The sequence below is a fragment of the Nyctereutes procyonoides genome, unplaced genomic scaffold (assembly GCF_905146905.1).
Source record: "Nyctereutes procyonoides isolate TBG_1078 unplaced genomic scaffold, NYPRO_anot_genome, whole genome shotgun sequence".
NCBI classification, from domain to species: Eukaryota; Metazoa; Chordata; class Mammalia; order Carnivora; family Canidae; genus Nyctereutes; species Nyctereutes procyonoides.
Genome location: NW_026575125.1, coordinates 37,107,275 through 37,127,601, shown reverse-complemented (window position 1 = coordinate 37,127,601; position 20,327 = coordinate 37,107,275).

Sequence of the window (20,327 nt, the reverse complement as noted above, 5' to 3'; positions counted from 1 at the left end):
GCCCACAATTATCTGGGCAGGAAGCAACTCTGTCAGTTTTGCAATATATAGAGGAGATTAGAGTGTAGGCAAGCAGCATCTGCACCATTTCTGTTGTACCTCAAATCTACAGTTAAGCCAGAAAGGGAGGCCTGAAAGCAAATTTTATGATGCTGCTCCATCAGTCATATGGCAAGACTGGTCTCAGGGTTAGGAGAGAAAGAGCATGTAAGGCAATGAAGCTCAGGCAAAATGGCTTTTTTGCCCATGTCTTAGGAGGCTGCACTGCTCTAGGTGACAGTTCTGAGGAAGCTCTATTTCAAAAAGCATAACACAAGAGAGGTAAATAGGGCCCTACCACTAGAAATGAATGTAGATGGCAATATCTGTCACAATAACTGGTGCGTATCTGACATTTAAGATAAAATTGGAAGAACTCCAAGATATTTTGTAAAGGAATTGAGCATAGTAAAAAAAAATCTTATGGTGGTCTGGAAAAATGGTTATATATTCTTGACCAAAGTTGTTTAGTTAATCTCACATGGAAAAATAGATTGCTTTGGTAGGCTCTCCTGACTAACCTGGACTGGATGGAACTGCTTCAGGTTTCCATCCTTAAATTTTTCTCATCAGGAGTAATTTTAGACCACCAGCCTAGTCCTCTTAAATTCTAGTGTAGACTTCCATGATATTCTAGGATACTATCTTGGCAGAATAGTATGATTATTGCCTCTTAGAATAAAAACATAAATTTCATACGTACAGAAATCTTTTCTTTTTTATTCATACTCTCTTCTTTATACCCTTATGACCATCGATAGCACTTTCCTTTCAATACACACATACACACGCACCATTATACATATACACATTTAAGAGACAGAACTGTCTGGGATACTATGGCATTAATAAATTGTTTAGGCAGCTCTGAGAGGTGAGAAGTGGAGATTTTACATCTACAATCTCACATCATCTTTCAGGTGGGGTATCAGAAGACACATGGCATCTGCATTTGATATTACAAGGAAGCATAGCATTGGGATAAGGAGCAGAGACTCTAGTCGCTCTGGGTTGAAATCTTGACTCTACTAGTAACCACTTGCATGAGTCACTTAACCTTTGTGCCTCCATTTGCTCATCTGTAAAATGAGTTTAGTGATTGTACCTAACTTATAGTGTTGTTATGAGAATTAAATGAGTTAAGATTTGTGAAGCACTTGGAACAGTGCCTGGCACATAGTAAGCACTTTATTACTAATAAACAGCAAAACTAAGCAAATAAATAAATGAGGCTTATTTTAGAAAAAAATAGCAAAGGGATTATTACGAATTGTGAACACACGACAATGAGGCAGTCAGAAAGTATTAGAATCCTGAAATAATAGCAGGTCTTCATTTTCCAATTTATGTGGGATTTTGGTTATGCAGATGACATCGTTTTTGAGTAGAAAGCAATCAATGCCTCAAGAACTATCTGGCATTTTCTCCCCCTAAGATGAGGCATGAGTTGTAAGAAAAAGTAATACATATTCATGAAAATGCACTGATAGGTTGAGAAATCAACAACTGCTTGACATTCCTGAAATGTCTTTTTCAGTATTATCATGAAGGAGCTCTGGAATGAGTGCCATTTGTAGAATGAAAACTCAGTAGACATTAATAACTGGAAAGACCCAAATGTCTTTAATTGTTACAGGGGTACTTGCTTTATATATTGCAAACACTGCAGTGGGTGCTGTGACGTGTGGCTCAGATGCTACCTGCAGGTTGAAACACCCATTTCTTCAGGGTGTGAGAGTGTTGGCAGCTGTAAACCTTTACCTGTTAGACTTCTCTAGAAATTGTCCTCTGCTGATGAGAGCTGCTTCATCCACGGTCTTACCTTCTCTCTCCATTGAACCTATATCCAATGACTGCTCAATCTGGGTATAGAAAGGCCTGCCCCATGTGACCCAATTTGAGACAATTCTTCATGGCCATCCCAGGTTTTTGTAGTAATTGCTTCTCAATTCAACTTCTACCTCTACCAATGCTGCTTCTTCCACTCTACCATAGTTATTAATCCCCAAAGCACTCCCCAATAAACCTCCTGCATGCAAATCTCTGTGCCAGTGCCTAGTTCTTGGAAACTTGACCTGCAGCAGGTGAACACTGAGTAGAGTGTGTACCAGCTATGGTGATATGAAACCATGGGCATTCTGATATCTCATTTCCCCTTTTCACAGGGATATCTTTATGTGCTGCAATCTTCTTTAAGGGCTTCTTTAATTTCTTCAACAAGACCATCATCTATTGGTCCCTGGATCAGACTTCATCAAAGCACCTGGCTATAGTCAGAATCCAAGAATGCACTCTCTCCATAGAACAATGGCCAAGTCCAGGGTCAATAGAATTGTCCAACTAAAAGTCCTACACTGAAATCAATCCTTGATGAATGAATGTTTAAATTATTCCAATTACAATTGTTGAAGAACAAGTGAAGTAATCTTGGGTGAAGTCAAGTCATGTAATACTTTCCTCTCAGAAAGAAAACCAAGAAGTTTATGGAACACTAATGAGTGTAAGTGTTGTTTAAATGCCTTGTTCTTTGAACTGTTCATGCGATTGCATAATCAGCAGAGCCAAGAAAGGTTGGACAACAATATATTTGTTCAAATATATTTGGTCTGATTAGATGCTAAAGATCTTCCTTATTTTTCATCTTAAGCTTAGAGGAATACGTATGCTTTCATCCTAGATATGAGGTGGGTCAAGACCTGGATCCAGCTTAAATGGATTTATCTTTGTGAATACCCAAGTCCTCACAGTGCCCTGAGAATGCTGCTGCAAAATTCCTGAAGATACATAATTCTAACAGTACTAATGGCTTGAACACCAATGCCCAGTATGATAAACCAGCCAGGCCCCACGTTTTCTTACTATGCTCTTTTATAACAACACACAGAAGCAAACAGTATAGGTATATTAGATTAATACTTACCGAGCACATAAAAGAATAGAGATGGTAGCAGTTAATTATGGAAATTTAGTGTGGATTGTAGCAGCATGCTATATTCATAGAAAAGTTATCATTGTTATTTTGATGAATGCTTAGTAATTCTAACAGCACTGGGAAATGGCATTAAAAAAAAGATTAGGAATGTCATTGCCAATTATGGACTCCACAGAACAGAGACACCTCCATGTTGAATTTGGGGCCATACTGCACATTACTGCAAATGCCACGTGGTGTCGAAACATGTTGGTACTGAAGCCAGGCCACGTGACCTGCTCTCATGGCTTCTGAACTGAGTTTAATAGCCTTTAATTGCCATACTCCTTCGAAGGCAGTCCAAGTTCAGGCACAGTGTGCATTTAACATCCTTGAGTGCATATACCTCCATGTACTGGGATGGTTGATGTGTGTCCAGGATGATCAATAGACCTCCCTGTGTTATGTCAGTCCAGAAGACAAAAGGTCTATGTCTGTGCCTTATGTACAATGCTTATTCCACAAAACAAACTGTGTCTCATCTCTGACCCCTACCCTCAATAGATTTTACATTAAATTGAGAGTTATTTCAACTCTTGGTGAAGAATGGGTCTCTCTTGATGGATAATTTTCTTGGGCATCAAAAATTACGAAATTCTATTCCATAAAGAAACACATTGGATTGCTTTGTTGTAGACAATGCATAAGACATGCCTTCATATATTATGTAAGGACACTCTCTTAAATTACAGTGCTAAAAGAAATGACACAGCACTGTGAGATAAACAGCAATTCCTTTACTAGATTGATTCTGTTTGTGACATTTAAGTCTCCAAACCATGACTGATTGTGCTGGGAAGGAGGGTGTGGCAGGCTACATTTTTCAAAAATGGCCCACCCTATATGCTGTTCTGCAATGTGACCTTGCTATCACCACCCCGGCAAGCGGTGGAGTCTATTTCTCTACCTTTTAAATCTGGGTAGGCCCTGCAAATGCTTTGACCTTCAGAATATGGTAAAAGTGGCACCGTGCCAATTCTAGGTATCATCATTAGATGGCTTGGCAAATTCTTCTTTCTGCATCTTAGAAGCCAGCTGCCAGGTTAGAAATGTGACCACCCTGAAATTATCATACTGTGAGAAGCCCAAGCCCCACAGATGATGAGATCCATCCCATATGAAGGGAGGCTAAGAGGGTGGGAGGGAGGGGAGGAGTGAGGGGAGAGAGGGAGAAAAAGAGAGAGAGATAACAAAGCACCAAGCATGTATGTGAAGAAGTCACCTTGGAAGTAACTCATCTCCACTTGTGCCGCATGGATTCAGGAAGGGCCCAGCTGGATGGAAGAAAATGATTTCTTCCATCCACTAAGTTTTGTAGTAGTTTGTTATGGAGCAATCGATGACTGAAACAAAGGGATTTGCTAATAACCTGATTAATTAACCAAATATACTGGTGAGTATGGGAGGGTAAATGCATTTTTGAGACTGTGGAGCCAAACACCATCTGCCTGTAGATTCAGGCTCTGCCACTTAAAAGCTCTATGATGTTGAACAACTCATGCCTCCATTCTCTCATCTGTAAAATGGAGGTAATCATAATAACTGCCTCACAGGGATGTTCTGGAGGTGGAACAAATGAAAACTTACAATAGTGCCTGGAACTTAGGAAGCCCTTATGTAGATTTTAGCTATTATTATTATGACTTAGCACTAGGCCTCAACAGTGTTGATCGGTACAGTGCCCTTCTGTTCCACACCATGGGGGTGAGCCTTAGAGGCAGACAGAACTGAGACTAAATCCTAGATCACCTGTCTATATGTGATTCTGGAACCTTCTTTGGGCCTCAAGTTTCCCATCTGTGGTAGGGGGATAGTAAGACTCCTCAAGGTCATGAGCATTGGATGAACTAGCCAAGTGAAGTGCTGGGCTCAGACTGCCATGCAGTAAGTGCTGTGGTAATTGTGGATCAACTTGGCACTACAGCCTCCCTTTCGATTCTGCATAGCATGAAACTCTCAGCACAAGAGAAGAAGAAGCCAACTGGTTTTCAATTCTTCAGTGGTGTTAAATATAGAGTGTACTCAAGTTTCAGAGTGAAGCCCTAGTTCGGTTGTTTTCAAGAAATACCTGGAAGTGTACATATTTACAAGAATAACCTGCTGATATTCCAGGTGGTTTTATATATATATATATATATATATATATATATATACCGGATACTCTTCTTGTCATATAAAACTATATGGTTTGGGTAACAGGCTGAGGATGAACAGCATCAATGATCTATTACAACTCAAAGCTATCAATCAAAACACATGTTATTTCCTATGCCCCAGGCAACCAAAGGCATCAAACTAACGAGAACTCAGAGGAGCAGATAAACATGAATGTTGAGCTACAACATTCCCAGGAACACACAGAACAACAGCAGTCCCTATTCCCATCAGCTCATTCTGGCTGGTACCAGATAGAGCTGGAAACAAAGAGATGGGTGCTGGGGCAGGGAGTGGGACCCCTCAAATCCCAAGATTGGGGCTGATATAAACTCAAAATATAATGCATACTGACTCTGCTGCAGGGAGTAAAAAAAGCCTCATCAAAATAAAGGCAAGAGGGCTTGGCCAATGATTTCTGGAGACTTGCCCCCTGGACAAAAGCAGGAAGAAAACGTAGAGTGATGTCTGCTCATGAGAAAATAATGGCAAAGTCAGGAAAAATAGAGAAGTAGATCAGAATAAATCACCTTTTAAGTGAGCAGAGTCAGGGACCAGGAAGGACAAAATTCCCAATACCTGTTTTATATCAGCGTGGGAAACTAGCTCATTTTAACCTGTCATTGTCCATAAATCACTCTTCAAGCTTGGTGAAGGCAGGAATTCTTCCTCTAATACATCATATTTACCTGCAAGTGTGCAAGTGGGTTGCCATAAAACTATAATGGTGGTTTTTGCTAAGGAATATGTCAAAACTATAAGGATTGCCCCTGACCCCCCAAGAAGATAGGTGTGAGGGGTTAAGTGTGAAACACGTTCTTAATGAACGTTAAAGCACAATCAAGTTATTGGTATAAAGGGGGAAAATGTACTAGCATGGTGTAGAAGGTTCTAATGGTAGAATAAGCCCCAAATTCCAGATTTCTCACTTAGAAGTAATCTAGTGACATCTATCCTACGTCGAGTGACCTCTATCCTACGTCAAGATCCCGATAAATCATATTATAACATGGTATTTATTGAGTACTGACAGTGTGCTAAGCTCTGCTTCTCTTTTCAAATATGTGGTTTTACTTAATCTGTATAATAACCTATGATGCAGGAACTATTTTTAGTCCTCGTTATGTAGGTAAGTTGAGATAGAGAAATGAGCTTACTTGGCCAAAGCCACACTGCTACTAAGTGGTGGAGTCAATATCTGAATTGAAACCTCTTTGATTACAGAGTCCAAACTCTCAAGCTCTATGCTATATTATCGTTATTACCTCTAGATAATATTTATGTGCTCCTGTAGACTTCGCCAACATGATTACCTAGAATAGATTATCCCATGTCCCCAGATAACTTTCGCTTTCTATAGTCTGTAACTATTAGAGTAAGTAAAACAAAGAAACAAATATGAGCACCATGTATTGGAACAGGAGGAGATAGGGCAAATATTTTAGGAAAGATTCAAGCATATTTTGTACTGTTGGAACACCTAACTGACTAGTTACCACCTACACAGAGAAGATACACAACAAATATTGTTTGTTGACTGACAAACCACTGGCTGATCTTGGAAGAAGTGTTTTTTTTTTTTTTTTTTTTTTTTATTAAGCTTCTAAACAAAGTGAGCTAAATGCCTGTGGTAGGCAACCTCTAAAAGGGTCCCCTGTGGTCATGCCTCCTGGTATTCATGCCTGTTGTGTAATCACTTCCCCTTGAGTGTAGGCTGGCTCTAGTAGCTTGATTCTGATTAGGAATCAAAAAGTCACAGGATATTCCTTTTCAGATTGGGTTACAGAAAACTCTCCCTCTTTCTCTCAGAGAGTCCTCACCATGGAGAAGGCAAACTGTCATGTTGTCAACCGCCCAATGGATATGTCTATGTGACAAGGAATTGAAGGAGGCCCCTGGCCCACAGCCAGTGAGTACTTAAGGCCCTCAGTCCAACAGTCCCTGCAAAACTGAATCCTGCCAATAACTCTGTGAGCGAGCTTGGAGGCTGATCTTTCCCAAGATGAGACTTGCAGTCCCAGCTGGCACCTTGATTGTGGCTTTGTGACAGATCTTGAATCTGAGGATCCGGTCTAGGTGCTCCCAGAATCCCGACCCACAGAAACTGAGAGATAATAAATGCTCATGATTTCAAACCACTAAATTGTGGGGGTACTTTGTTATGCAGCCATAAATAACTAATACAGTACAGCTCTATTCTTGTAACCAACAAAGGGTGGCAATACGTAGAGGTTTCCATTTGAGAAAGTCCAATGGGGGAGAGGGGTAAAAAAAAAAAAATCTCACACGAAATCCTGTTGCCATGGCAACAAATTACTTTTTTTTTTTATGCCCAGTGTAAACATGGGCTAATAATCCTGAGGGTTCTGAGCTCACAGATTTCTTCAATTAAAAGAGGAAATCAGTGTTGAGGGAGACATAGTCAGTGGGCCTCTCACATGGCCTTTGGTCCAGGGATCATACCACAGTGGCCTTTTTGATAATCCATTGGTTGCTTTCAGGACTGAGTAATTTCTGGGGGGTAATTACTAAGTATGGGGAGTAATCTCTCTTCATCTTTGGCAAGAAAGATGGTGGTAAAGGCAGGCCAGCTAGGTCCCCCGCTTCCAGCCAAATGGCAAGGGCATCACTTGGTTTTCAGATACTTTCAGAAGGAGAAACAGTAATGGGGAAACAAACTGAACACTTTAGCATTTGTTAAACACTCCCTTCTTTTCAAGAAAAGCACTGCCATGATATTATCTTACCAGCATCTCACAATGACCTCATCAGATAGGCAAGGAAGGCACTGATTTATGTTTGGTGGAGTAAAAGGGTGATTTGTGTGTGTGTGTGTGTGTGTGTGTGTGTGTGTGTGTGTGATTCTTGCCTTGGATTTAAAAATGCCACGTGAGTGACTATCAGAGAAGTGAGTCGCCTGATATCATAAGACCACTGGGCAGCAGAAGTGGGCTGAGAACCAAATGCCCCTTTTCCCAATGCTGAACCTCTTCTTCCCCCTACCCCTCTCCTGCTGGTCAGACATCCTCCCTTGTAAACACTTCATTTTTGCTCTGGGAATATACCAGCCCTACTTCAGAGGTAGTATCCCGGAACCACCAGCACAAAGCTTATATGTCTTTTCCAAGAGTCATGGAAGGCCATTTGCACTTTCACACGTTACAAGTTGAGGTCATTCTTGTAACTTGTTTATATAGCAGCACTTCTGTCAACTTGACATGTGCAGAGTCATCTAGGACCTGAGTTCATGTTCAGATTCACAGGCCCTACCTCCCAGGGATTCTGATTAATTAGAGCTGGAATGGGACCCAAGACTTCACTTTCTTCCAAGTGCTTCCGTGGAATTCTGATGGAGGTGATACATAGCCAGCTTTAATAAATGCTGCCTAACCACCTCCTTGTCATTGGTACTGTGCTGTAGCAAAGAGCTGGAAGGCACATATGAACACACACATGAATACACCCACAGAGGAATCTCTGGCGTTACGTACTAAACTGTTTTCCAAAAGATGGTATGTTTATCACATTTTATATATCACTTCACATGTGAAATACTTCACATTCACGAAGTGTTTTTCTTCGGGGTAAGGACTATACCTTAAAGGTGCTTTTATCCTAAGCACCTAAGCACAATGCCTGGTACCTAGCTTTGATCAAATCAGATATTGGTCCAATGGCTGACTGTCCAATTTCCTCAAAGAGGGGGTAGGCCTGCATAGAGCTTGATGACGGGTCAAAGACTCATTCAGCATACAGCAGTACATCTTAACATCATTCACTCTTAGCTCCATTTAATGACTGTAAAGCACTGCTCTTATCTGGCGATTCGGGAGGGTGAAATACAAAATATAACATGGATACTGAAATAGCTTTCTAATGAGAAACATGGTTACCTTAGTCTCAGGGTCTTTCTAACCTTAAAAGTTATAAACCTCTGCGTTGCAAGGAGGCTTTATGATCTATTACATTTGTAACTCCAAGAGGAGAAGTGACATGATAAATGGAACCAACATGAGGTCTCGGATTCCCCTTTCCCAAATAACAGAGAAGATGAGCTTTGTTCCTGAATCAACGAATTACAACACATTATTTAGCCAAGAGAATTAGAATCTCCTCAAAGGCATGACACAGAGGTACATATACTCACTATGAGTAAGTATAGGCGAGATTTGGCTGGCGAGGGTTTGGCTGGCCCAACTTAAGAAAACAAAATACAGCAGAATACTGGCTTCAGTATGCCTCTGGAGCAGGCATTTTTGATGAGCTGCTAAATGAAGGTTTTCGGCTGATTTGTTTATGTGACAGCTTGCCTGTTAACAGAAAAATATTGATTCTTCTGGTTTAGCAATGAGGCTCCTAAAACATTTCATCCCTAAACTCATAAATTGGTAATAAAAAAAATTAAGCTTTCCCAAGGAGTTTGCTTGGCCTCAAATGTTTGATTGGACAAGGCACAAATATTTTTCCTGATTCTGCAGTTAAGAGCCAGACTTCCTGCTTTCTCTGGTTTGACTTATTGGATAAGCCTTTTAAAAAATGGAACTTGTACTTAGTATATTTTATTTTAACTTCAATGATGATATACATCTCAGCAGTAAATTTTTAAATAGCTGCGTAATATATGCTGAATAAATGATGAACCCAATTGTGCTTTCAGCTATCCTTCTAGAGCATCTGGAAGGTAATCAGGGTCAAGATTGAGAGACAGCAGGATAGGGAGGGAGAAAGATTTAATGTATGTCATGTTCTGACAAGTGAAGAACTCTTTATTTATGCCAAACTAGGCTTAAAAAAAAACACAAAACCATTATTTGTGGTAAAATCATGAGGGACACACTCACCACACACCAAGAAGGGTCTTGTGAAAATTTGTGTAAGTAAATGTCATCAACACATAACAAAGTTGATAAGATACAGACACAGATCATAATAGGGGCTCACATTGTACACCGTTTCCAAAGCCCTTGTCCCATCTCACTATCATGATAGTCTTTTCCTGTAAGAGTTATGATCCTTTTATTTTTTGCTTTTTAGTCTTCAACAGCTTTATTGAGGCATAATTGACATCCAATAAGCTGTGTGTATTTAAAATACATAATTTTATAAGTTTTGACATACGCATACATCTGTGAAACCATTGCCATGATCAAGACGGTGAACATATGCATCACCCCCAAAAGTTTCCTGGTGCCCCTTTATCATCTCCTTCCCACCCCTCCCACCTTGCTCCCAAACAACCTGGTGACACTTGGTATCTGCCTTCTGTCACTATAGGTGAGTTTGCACATTCTCAAATTTGCTGTGAATGGAATCATACACTATGTATTCATTTTTGTTGTTGCTGGGGCTCTTTCACTCAATGTAATTATTTTGCATCTCATCCGTGTTGCAGCATATATCAAAGTTCATTCCTTCCATTGTCAAGTAGTGTTCCATTGTATGGGTATACCACCAGGTTGATGCATTCACCTGTTGAGGACATTTGGGTCGTTTCCAATCTGGGCTTATTACAAATGAAATTGCTGTGAACCTTCACGCACAAGTCTTTGTATGAATATGTGCTTTCTTTTCTTTTGGGAAGTGCTTCCATGTGAATTGCTTGGATCATATGGTAGGTATATGCTTAATTTCTTAAGAAATTGCAAAAATGCTTTTCAACATTTTCATATCATTTATATTCTCAGCAGCAGTGTATGAAAGTTCCAGTTTCTTTTATTCACACCAAATCTTGGTATGGTCAGCCTTTATCATTTCAATTTAATTTTAATTTAATATAATAGATGCATAGTGGCATCTCATTGCGGTTTTAATTTGCATTTCCTTACTGACTAATTATGTTGAATATCTTTTCCTGTGCTTATTTGCCATCAGTATACATTTGGTGAAGTGTCTGTTAAAATTTTTTGCCCATTTATTAGGTGGTTTGTTTTGTTATCATTGAGTTTTGAGACATTTTTTTAAAAATATATTCCGAGCGCAAGTCCTGTATCAGACATATGCTTTGCAAATACTTTCTCTCAGTCTGTGATTTGTCTTTCCATTCTCTCAACAGTATCTTTCGAAGAGCAGAAGTTTTTAACTTTGTTGAAGTCCAGGTTACCAATTTTTAAATAGGTGGTGCTTTTGATATGTCTGTAAGAAATCTTTGCATCATTCAAGATCACAAAGATTTTCTCCTGTTTTCTTCTAGAAGTTTTTAGTTTTTGCTTTTATATTTAAGTCTAGGATCCTTGTTGAGTTAAATTTTGTATATGGTATGAGATATGGACTGAGGGTCTTTTGCGGGGGGCACATGGTTTTTCAATTGTTTCAGCACTTTTTGTTGAAAACTCTCTCCACTGATTACCATTACACCTTTGTTTAAAATCGGTTGCCCATATGGATATGAGTCCATTTTTGAATTCTCTATTATTTCCTTGATGTATTTGTCCATCTTGGTGCAATCCTATATTGTCATGATTTCTATAGCTTTAAAATAAGTCTTGAAATCAGGTAGTGTCTGTCCTCCAAAATTATTGTTCTTCAAGGTTGTTTTAGCCCTTCTAGGTCTTTGCATTTACATATGAATTTTAGAATTTGATTTTCATTTTCTACAAAAAAGTCCTGTTGAGACTTTGATTAGGATTATATTAACTCTATAGATCAATATAAGGGGATTCATATTTTAATTATATTAAGTCTTCTAACTCATGAACGAGGCATACCTCTCCATTTATTTAGGTCTTGTTTAGCTTCCCTCAACAATGTTTTGTAATCTTTGGTGTACAAAATCTCTCACATCTTTTGTCAGATTTATCCCTGAGTATTTCACATTTTTTGATGTGATTTTTAAATATTACTGCTTATGTAAGTTCAATTTCTGATTGTTGCTGGTATTTAGGCATACAATTGATTTTCATGTATTGATTTGTATCCTGCAATTTTGCTAAATTTATGTTTTAGTTCTAGCAACTTTTTTTGTAGATGTAATCAGATTTTTTACATAGATGATCATGCTAAGAATAAAGAGTTTCACATCTTCCCCTTCTATCTGAACACCTCTTATTTATTTTCCTTGTTTGATCATACCAACTGGACCTCCAATCCAATGTTGAATAGAAGTGGTGAGAGCAAACATCCTTGTCTTGCTGCTGATCTCAGGGGCAAAGCATTTAATCTTTCACTATTAAGAATAATGTTAGTAGTAGATTTTTTTGTACATGCTTATATTTATTTTCTGTTGCTGCATAATGAATAACCCCAAAACATAGCAACTTAAAGCAACAAACATCTATTTTTCTTGTGATTGTATATATTTATTTGAGAGAGAGAGTAAGAGAAAAAGAGAGAAAGGAGGGAGGGAGAGAGAGAGAGAGAACGAGTGGAGGGAGGGGTAGAGGAAGAGGGAGAAGTAGGTTCCCTGCTCAGCGGGGACCCTGACACGGGGCTTGATCACTGGACCCTAACATGATGACCTGAACCGAAGGCACCAGCTTAACCAACTGAGCCACCCAGTAGCCCTTGGCAACATTTATTATCTCACAATTTCCATGGGTCAGGAATCCAGACATGGCTTAGCTGGGTGCCTCTGCCTCAAAGTTTCTTATAAGACTGTGCTCAAGGTATTAGCTGTGGCTGTTGTTTCATCCAAAGTCTTCCAAGCCTACTCATGTGGTTGTTGGCAGGATTCATTTCCTCACAGGCTATTTGATCATGGATGTCAGTTCCTCTTTAGCTATTGACCTGGGGAATCTATCAGTCTTTTGCTACATGGGGCTTTCCATAGGCAGCTCAGTGTCCCTCAAAACAAGCCAATGAGAGAGCATGAGAGGCCAAGCAGGATGAAAGTCACATTCATTTTGTTAACTAATCTCAGAAGTGACATCTTATCACTTTTGCAGAATTCTATTTGTAAAAAAGTGAGTCATCACTAGGTCTGGCCCACACTGAGGGAAAGGGCTTATAGAGGAGGTAGGGAACATTGGAAGCCATGTCAGAGTCAGCCTACCACAATGCCCTCTATCAAGTTGAGGAAATCACCTTCAGTTCATAGCTTGCTGAGAGTTTTTATCAAAACTGTATGTTAGATCATGCCAAATGAATTATACTTCATGTGTTTTTTTTTTCAGTTTGTTTTTATGGAGACAAAAATTTTTATTTATTTGAGAGAGAGCAAGGGAATGTAAGAGAGTGAGAGAGAGAGAGAGAGAAAGATGGGGAGGGGTAAAGGGAGAGGGAGAGAGAATCTCAGGCAGATTCCACACTTAATGCACAGAGCCCAATGGTGGGGTTCCATCCATAAGATCATGACCTGAGCTGAAACCAAGGGTATAGGTCGCTTAACTGATTGCACTGCCCAAGCACCCCAGTATGGTGACTTTTTAAGGTTTGTTTACACTGATTTAATTTTCAAATGTTAAACTAAAACTGAATTCCTGAGATAAACATTATTTGCTCAAGATGTATTATCCTTTTTATATATTGTTTGATTCCACTTGATAAAATTTTGTTTATAATCCTTACACCTATGTTAATGCTATAGGAGAGATATTGGTCTATAGGTTTTTGTTTGTTTGTTTGTTTGTTTGTTTGTTTGTTTGTTTCATAATGTGTTTGCTGGCTTTGCGTTTGTGTTGGCTTCATGAAACCAAGTAGAGAGTAGTCATTTTCAGTTTTTGGGAAGATTTTGTGTAATATTGGTATTATTTCTTCTTTCTATCTTTTGTAGAATTTATCAGTGATGTTATTTGGGCCTAGAGTTTTCTTTGTGGAGATGTTTTTAACTACAAATTCAATTTTTCTGGTGGATGTAGACCTATTCAGGTTATCTATGTCTCGTTAAGTAAGCTTGGTAGTTTGTCTTTCTTTTTTTAAAAAGATTTTATTTATTTATTCGTGAGAGACACAGAGAGAGTGAGAGAGAAGCAGAGACACAGGCAGAGGGAGAAGCAAGCTCCATGCAGGGAGCCTGACATGGGACTCGATCCCCGGTCTCCAGGATCAGGCCCCGGGCTGAAGGCAGCACTAAACCGCTGAGCTACTCAGGCTGCCCTTGGTAGTTTGTCTTTCAAGGAATTTTTCCATTTCATATAAGTTGTCAAATTTATTAGCATCAAGTTGTCCATATACAACATTTCCTTCTTAACTTTCCAATATATCGTTTCTTACGATCTGTAATGTCACCTCTTTCATTCCCAATATTGGTAATTTGTGTTTTTGCTCTCTTTTTCTGGTGAGATGTTTATCAATTCTGTTGTTTTTTTTTTCAAATAAAGAATTATTGGTTTCATTGATTTACTTTTCTGGCATTTTGTTTTCTATTTCATTGATTTCAGCTTTGACTTTTATCAACTTCTTGTTTCTGCTTACGGTGCTTTTATTTTCTAGTTTCTTAAGAGAGAAGTTTGTCATTGATTGAGACTATCTTTTTAAAAAAAGATTGTATTTACTTATTTATTTAGAATATGAGTAGGGGGAAGGGCAGAGGGGGAGAGAGAGAGAGAGAGAGAGAGAGAGAGAGAGAGAGAAAGAATCTCAAGCAGACTCCATGCTGAGCTCAGGGCCCAACAGGGTTTCAATCTCACAACCCTGAGATCATGACCTGAGCTTAAATCAAGACTCCCTTGCTTAAGCAGCTGAGCCACCCAGGCTCCCTTGAAACTAATATAAGCATTTAGTGCTATACATTTCTTTGTAGGCACCACTCTGGCAGCAGCCCATGAATTTTCATTTTCATTTTGTACAAAATACTTTATAATTTCTCTTTTGATTTCTTCTTTGATCCATGGGTCGTTTACAAGTGTACTATTATTTAGTTTCAAAATATTTGGGGATTTTACAAATATTCCTGTTACTGGTTTTTAATTTAATTTCATTGTGGTTAGAGAATCTAATTTGTATGACTTACATACTTTTAAATTATTGACACTTGTCTTATGGCCCAGGATATGGTCTATCTTGATAAATGTTCCTTGTGCACTGGAAAGGGAGATGATTTGAAGCTCCTATTGAATGGATAGTTCTATAAATGTCAATCAAGTGAAGTTGTTTGATCACATTGTTTAAGTCTTCTCTATCCTTGCTGATTTTCCATCTACTTGTATCAATTATTGAGAGGGAAGTATTAAAATCACCTATGATTATATATTTGTCTATTTCTCCTTACAGCTTTATCAGATTTTGCTTCATGCATTTTAAAACTGTTTTATTAGGTTAATAAGTGATTAGGATTGTTATGTCCTCCTGATGCATTGATCTTGTTTTCATTATGAAATGGCCTTTTCTCTCTCTGGTAATATTCCTTGCTCCAAAATCTACTTTGTTGTTAATATAGCTACTAAAGCTTTCTTTTGACTAATGTTAGTATTACTATCTTTCATCATTCTTTTACTTTTTACCTATTGATGCTATATTTGAATTGTATTTCTATTGGTAGCATGTAAGTGGGTTTTGTTTTCTTTGTCAATCTGATAACCTGCCTTTTAACTGGATTGTTAGATCCTTTACATTGGTTCACATCTACCATCTTGCTGTCTGTTTTCTATTTATATTTTCTGTCTGTTCTTTGTTCCTATTTTCCCTCTTTTTCTGCCTTCTTTGTATTGAGTGTTTGTAAACTTTATTTTATATCCTTTGTTGACTTATTAGCTATAATTTTGTTTTATTGTATTAGTAGTTGCTTTAGAGTTCACACCAAGCATCTTTCACTGATCATAGACCACCTTCAAGTGATACTATATCACTTTACACATAGTATATAAAAATCCTACAATTGGGACACCTGGATGGTTCAGTGGTTGAGCTTCTGCCTCTGACTCAGGGTGTGATCCCAGGGTACTGGGATCAAGTCCCCCATCAGGCTTCCTTCAGGGAGCTTGCGTCTGTCCCTGCCTCTCTCTCTGTGTCTCTCATGAATAAATAAATAAAATCTTTTTAAAAATCCTACAATAGCATAATTCTATTTCTCCCCTCCCAGGTTTTATGATATAGTTGTCATATGTTTATGTTTAAAACTCTATTATACATTGGGTTGTTAAAATTTCTTTCTGTTGTTCTTAAGCAATCAGTTATCTTTTCAAGAGATTTAAATCATAAATAAAATTCTTACAAATTTACCCAGGTAGTTAACCATTTCTAGTACTTTGCAGACCTTTGTATAGATCCACATTTCTTTCTGGTATCATTTTCCTTCTGCCTGAAGACATCATTTAATATTTCTTGTATTGATAGTATGCTAGTGATTAATTCTTTCAATGTTCTATCATAAAAAGTTGTTATTTTGTCTTCAGTTTTGAAAGATGGTTTTGACTACACATAGAATTGTAGGTTGACAGGGTTTTGGGTTTTTTTTTTAGTACTTTAAAGATGTTTTCCACTGCCTTTGAGTTTGTATTGTTTATGATAGAAAATATGATGTCATCCTTACCTTTATTCCACTGTACATAATATGTCTTATTTTCTCTGGCTGCTTTGAAGTTTTTCTTTTTATCACTGATTTTGATCAATTTGATTATTATGTACTTTGGAATAATTTCCTTACTATGTTTGTGTGTTTGGGATTCGTTGAGATTCTCAGATCTCTGGCTTTATAGTTTTCATCACATTTGGAGAAGTTGTACCTGTTGCTTCTTTAAGACCTTTTTTCTGTCCCCCCCCCACCTCCTTCAAGGACTCCAATTACATACCCTTTGGTGTTGCTTGAAGTTGTTCCATAGCCCATTAATGCTCTTTTCTTTCCTTCCTGCCTTTCTTTTTTCCCTTCCTTTTTTTCCTGTCAGTCTTTCTCCTTTTTTTTAGTCCTATTTTCTCTATGTTTTTCATTTTGGATAGTTTCCATTGCTGTGTCCCAATATTCACTGGCTTTTACTCCTGCTCTTTCTAATCTTCTGGTAATCCCATTCAATATTTTGTTTTGTTTTTGTCTCAAACATGGTAGTTTTCGTGGTACTTTCCATGTTTTCTCAGGTATGGAATTTTGATTTTTTTCCTGTTTCTACATATAAAATACAGTAATAGTGGGGCACCTGAGTGGGTCAGTGGTTAAGCGTCTGCCTTTGGCTCGGGGCATGATCCCGGGGTCCTGGGAACAAGTCCCACATCAGGCTCCCCGCAGGGAGCCTGCTTCTCTCTCTGCCTATGTTGCTTCCTCTTTTTCTGTGTCTCTCATGAATAAATGAATAAAATCTTTAAGAAATAAAATACAATAATAGTAACTATTTTAGAGGTTTTAATCTGCTAATTTTAACATCTGTGTGCCAATGCTGGGTTGGATTTGATTGAGTGAGTAAGTGAGTGAGTGATTATTCTTCTCATTATGGCCGTTTTGAATTTTACTTTGTTGGGTTCTGGATATTTTTATATTCCTTTAAGTATTCTTCAGTTTTGCTCAGGGATGTAGTTACATTATTTGAAAATAGTTCAGTTATTTCAGGAAGTGTTTTTATAATTTGTTACATAGGTCTAGAGCTATTTATTACCTACTAAGGAGAAAACTTCCTGAGTACTGTACCTATGCCCCATGAATTACAACTTTTCCCAGCCTGGCTGGTGATAACATATAATCCTGGCTCAGTGTGAGTATTAGGCACAGTTATCTCTGATTCTTTCTGATGGTTCTTTCCCCAAACTCAGATAGCTTATTCACACACATGATTTGGTCAATGCTCTCTTAAGTACTTGAGTTGAACCTTTTAAAGATCTTCACAGAGCTCTCTTTGTGTGCCTCTCTCCTCTCAGGTATTCTGACCAGCTATCTCTAGTTGCCTTGGTCCCCCTGACTCTCAGATTTGTCTGCCCAACTCAGGGAGACCAGGAGGCTCTGTCTGGGTTCCCTTTTTTGCACCACAACCTGGAAACACTCTCAAACAGTAAGGTGGGGTTATAATAGGTCTCATCTCATACCTTTTCTTCTCTTGGGATCACTGTCCACTGTCTGATTTTCAGTGACTTGAACACTGGTTTCAAATATTTTGTCTGGTTTCTGTGGTCGTTTTAGCCAGGAATATAAATCTGGTCCCTCTTGCTCTACCCTGACTAGAAGTGGAAATATGATTATTCCATTTTAAAATGAAGAAATGATCTCAAGAGGACTTAGTGCTGTAGTAAATGGTAGAGCTGGAATTCGTGCCTAGTTCTTTTCACTCCTACTTCAAAAACAACATCTTAGAATAAGTATTTGTATGGCTAGAGAAACTGCAGGGGTTTCCCCCTCCCCTCCCCTTTGCAACCTATTGCTTTTAATAATTGTTCATTTATGTTTAATCCTTAGTTTGGTTTGTTTGTTTTTAGGAGTAAAGGTGAGCAACTATTTGGGACTGTGTATCTACTCTATCTCTCTTTTCAGGATGAATAATGTCCTTAAAGAGCTGCATCCTCTGATGCCTGGTATTCGTTGTGAATCAATAGAGAACCTTTCTGCCTGTGTTTGAATCTTGGATAAACGTTCTGCTTCTGTTCTTATTTCTTAGACTCACTTATAGGTCATGTACTTGCCCAGTTCAGAACCTTTGTTTCTTCCTCTGGAAGAGTACTGTTCTGTCATTCTTTCCATCAAATTGTGTCCCTCATTTCAACCCCATCCCAAGCTCTATTTCTACTAGGAAAACTTCCACACCTATGCAATTTCTACCTCTATAAAGTCATGCTAGGTTTGTTTGGACAAGATGCTCTCAAGTTCTCTTGCAACTCTGAAGAAAGTTTTGTGGGGGCTAATACTACTCTCTCCCCTTTCTAAATTACACCATTTGGCATAAATTGATTCTGGATTATATTCTAAATTTGTGTCCTATATCCTCTGCCCTGTGTCTGGCAAGTTGCCCATCATCAATAAGTTCCTAATAAATCTTGTTGAAAGAAAGGATGAGCGGCATTTTTTTCCTAGTCATTCAATGACCTAGTCATTCCTTTTTAACCAGAAAATAAGTTTCCTGAGGGCAGAGCTAATGTATTTTTGCTTATTTGGTATTACATACAGAATCTACACTATGCTAGAGGCATTGTTGAGTGTTTGTAAGGATTCTGATTCCAAGAAACCACCAGCCACCTGATCTTCCAGAATCATGGTACCAGGCTCAGGTGATAATACATAGTCTCAAAGTAAATATATGTTGAATGAACAATGAGATGGCTCTAGAATAGAGAGTTTAGCAACACATTCATGCTTACACAGAGAAACAAAGATGCAGATAGTGCAGACACACTCAAATTTTATTGTTTGTTTGATACATCTGCTGCTTTGAGGCTTATACTTAATGTGAGTCTGTTGAATGATTTACAGGTATACTCATGCACCGAGATGAAGGGCTTTATTATAAATCTCCCTCCTTGTGCTGTAGGATACTGTGCATTTTTCAATGCTGTAAACATAAATAGAAAAGTGTTTTGTCTGTGACAAGGACAAATGTCAATTGGCAAAGCCCTTAAAGATGCAGACTTTTGAATTTGAGTTCTCATTATTATACTGCCCTGATTCAAGAAGTAAGCATAAAAAATGTTTTATATTTATAAATTTTATTCCATAAACCTTTGTAATAAGGAAAAAACAATAAAAGTTATTACATAAAAGTAATACATGTAGAAAATAGTGTTAATCAAAAATAAGAAAATAAAATCCATTCGTATCTCCAACATAGATAACCACTGATAACATTTTAGAGCATATTCTCTCAGTCTTTCTATGCTCACATTTAATCCAAAAATGTAATTATACTGAACATATTATTTTTACATGCGTTTTCATTTAGTGACATGGATACTATTGAGTATATATTCATAAAAATTCTCTAGATTACTATTTCTCACTGCTCTTTAGCACTTCAATGTATGGGTCTACTGTAATTTATTTATCCAAACTCTTAATTTGGGTCATTTTTGTCATTTTCAGCATCTGTTGTCATGAAATTACAGGAATCAGTGTCCTTGCAGCTAAAGCTTTATGTACATCCCTAATTATTTCCCTAAAATAATTCCCTCAAAGTGGAATTCTTGGGTAAGGAAGTGTATAAAATTCAAAGGTTTCTGATACCAAAACTATCTCCATTCCAATTTAATCTCCTAACAATGCATGCAGTACTTTTTCAATGAGATTTCATTGGTACTTATAACCTTTATGCAGGAAAAATTTAAGGCATCCATATTTAGCAGTTGAGGAAATTAGGGTACAGAAAAATCAAGGGCGTGTAGTGTT